Genomic DNA, 3,709 nt, shown 5'->3' with positions numbered 1-3,709 from the left:
ATACAAGCTAGGAAAGTCCAAATAATTCAAATTTATGTGGGGAATCTGTCCATGATCCAACAGCCCTAGAACTTTTTACAAAACTTGTCTTAAGGGCTAGGCGCACGTAGCTGATTTCGGGAACCGATTTTAGCAAGGGTGTATTCCACGTCTAGTGATTCAAATTAATGATTCGAAGAGGCGGGGCTTAGTGACGGTTTTTCGGTGATTAATCATCATTAATTGCGTTCTAGACAAGGAATGTACCAGGGCTTTAGAGATTTAGGCATGTAATTAATCGTATTTATGTGCTAAATCAACGGACCAAAGGTCAGTCCGGTATAAAATTAGTATCAGTCTACCCCTTCCCATAAAATGTATCTTTTATACATTTTTATCAACCACACCTTCCTGGATCCAACTAACGCAAATAGCTAGGTGGGACGAAAATGGCTAGGAAGTGGTAATTTCTCAATTTCCTGTTAAGCAGAAACTTTCCAGGATATGTTCCTTATCGTAATAAAAACATTTTTGTTCAACTGAAAGTAAGGAGCAACATTAAAATTCAAAACGAACAGAAATTATTACGTATGTGGAGGGGGTCGCCCCCTCCTCAGCACCTCACTGTTTACGCTAAAGTTTGAATTTCATCCCAATTCAGTACTGTTGTATGATTTGTAACACACGCGAGAAGTGAAGTTTTGTTAATGTCAATAAAATGAAACAAAATAAGATAAAAATATAATAGTTTAGAAACAAATTTCGGCTAAATATTTGCACATCAAGGGGTGGGGGTAAAGTTTAGCATATATTAAATATGTAACCTGACCTAACCTAGGTTCCTTTTTTGCCCCTTCAACCCCCAAAAACTAAAGTTCAAACCACTGTTTGCAATGTTCGGCACAGAAATTGTACGATGAAAGAAACTTGCTTGACTAGTTTCTTTTGTCATGTTCACTATACAATATCGCGCGTGTGTTACAGATAATACAACAGTACTCCCAATTCTTTCAGAACGACTCTTGAAACACGAGGTTCGTTTAATTAAAACAATAAGAAGCCTTTTTATAAGTACTTAAAAATTTTAGTGTAAAGAGTGCTGTAAAAATATTTACAGCACTACCTCCAGACTCAAATATAAGCAAAAAAGCCTAATCGAAGAGAAAAATTTGATTAAAATGGCCAATTCCCCAGCCGAAAATTTAACCAAGATTTAACATAAATTTAACCAAAGGAAATGTAAACATAAAACAGATAATTTAAAAATGCTACTCTACTCCTTTACTTTTTCCTTCTGGGGAGCCGCAAATCTACGGTTTTACCAATATCAGTCATTTCTCTATGAAACAAAACTGCTTTTATTCCTATTTCAATGCTGCATAGAAAACAAATAAAACAGAGACTCACATTTAAAAAAATTCAAATCATTCCTCATTGACTGACTTTTATCTAAAATAAGTGAATCTAAGTCAAAATGATCAAAAGAGCAAGATATTGCCAAATGCCAAGTATTGATTTCATGTTGGAAAGAGTCTAAAGTCTGACATATATACGCATAGATGTTTACATACAAAGCCTGTCTAACATGTTTATTTGTATTGATGAAAATTTGAAAGCATGCTTCGGAAGCTCTACGAAATTCAACTTTTAGCAGAAAATTAGGTCATATTAGGAGCCTTTAGCACAAAAACCTGTGACTTTCTACCATTCGGGGGCAAAAACCTGTGAACCTGTGACCATAAGAAAAACCTGTGAAGTTTCACAGGAAACCTGTGACTGTGGCAACACAGGTGCGATGATCACGGAAGTACTGCAATACCGGACCCAGGGTGGTCCCCTGGGCTCCCAAAGGACCACCCAGCCCTCAAGGGCCCCCGGATCCCCAAACGCCCTCCCCGGGCCCCCCAAAGAGTCCCCTCTCCATTTTGAACACTTTTTTATGGCTTTATTATATCTTTTCAGAACAAGTTCCATTCATAATGTCATTCCTAAACCCATTTTCCAACTTGAAGTACTAATCTTTTTCACCCACAACTATACTTTACAGCTTTTTGGATACCTCAACCGCAAGAAATACTTTTCAAAGACCTTTTCAGAGCAAGTTACTTTCTTAATGTCCCTCCTAAACCCATTTTCTAACTTGAAGTACTTATCTTTTTCACCCACAACTATACTTTACAGCTTTTTGGATACCTCAACACCAAGAAATACTTTTCAACGCCCATTTCAGAGCAAGTTACTTTCTTAATGTCCCTCCTAAACCCATTTTACAACTTGAAGTACTTATCTTTTTCACCATAACTATACTTTACAGCTTTTTGGATACCTCAACACCAAGAAATACTTTTCAAAGACCATTTCAGAGCAAGTTACTTTCTTAATGTCCCTCCTAAACCCATTTTCCAACTTGAAGTACTTATCTTTTTCACCCACAACTATACTTTACAGCTTTTTGAATGCCCAACACCAAGCAATACTTTTCAAAGGCATTTCAGGACAAGTTTTTTTTCTTAATATCCTTCATAAATCAATTTTACAACTTGAAGTAGTTATCTTTTCCCCCACAACTTTACTATAAGGCTTTTTGAATTAGCCATTATCATGCAATACTTTTCAAAGACATTTCAGAACAAGTTTTTTTCTTAAGGTCCTTCCTAAACCCATTTTACAAGTTGAATTACTTATAATTTCCCCACAACTTTACTTTACGACTCTTTTGCACACCCAAACATCAAGCAATACTTTCCAAAAGGCTTTATTATATCTTTTCAGTACAAGTTATTTTCTTAATAACCTTCTTAAACCAATTTTGCAAATATTGAATTTTTACTGAGTAGATGCAAAAAGCTATATCATAGTTGTGAATGTTTTCTTTGACGATATGCAGTTCTTTTTCAATTTTAAATTTTCTCAATTAAGCGAAGAAACATTAAAGTTCTCTTCTGAATTTTTTCAATGAAAAAGAAACTAGTTATTAATCAATTCTATTTTTCCAAATAATATAAAAATTTTTCACTTCGGATAAAATTTTTCTCAAAGAGATGAAAAAATTTTAAATACTGTTCCTAATGTTTCACGGAAGATAGAAAAGTTCAAGTTCTCTTCTGAATTTTACCAAAGAACACACTCCAATTGTAATCTCTCCAGAGAAAATAAAAATCTTCCACTTCAGTTTTAAGTTCACCAAAGACATAAGGAAATTTAAAGTTCTATTCCAAATTTTTCCGTAGTAGATAGAAAAAGCTATAGCATACTTCTGAATATTGTCCCGGACGATAAAAAGTTCTAGTTGAATTTTTAATTTTCTCAACGAGGTGAAGAAAAGTTCAATCTAGATTTTGATTGTTTTCAGTCAAAAAGAAATTAGCTATTGATCCTTTCTATTTTTCCAAATAATATAAATATTTTCCAACTTCAAAATGGGCACACACAAAAACTTAAACACACACACACACACTAACAAACTTACACACACACACACCACACACACACACAAACTTACACACACACACACACACACAAAAAACATACACAGACACAAAAACTTACACAGACACAAAAACTTACACACAAAAAAAAATTACACACACACACACAAACTTACACCCAAACACAAAAACATACACACATACACACACACACAAAAACTCATACACGCAAAAAAACTTACACACAGACACAAAAATTTACACACACAAAAACTTACACAGACAAAAAAACTTACACACAC

Source organism: Artemia sp. Qi Xiang Cuo, chromosome 20 (genome assembly GCF_049724085.1).
Source record: "Artemia sp. Qi Xiang Cuo chromosome 20, ASM4972408v1, whole genome shotgun sequence".
Classification (NCBI taxonomy): Eukaryota; Metazoa; Arthropoda; class Branchiopoda; order Anostraca; family Artemiidae; genus Artemia; species Artemia sp. Qi Xiang Cuo.
Note: the sequence above shows the minus strand (reverse complement) of the source record.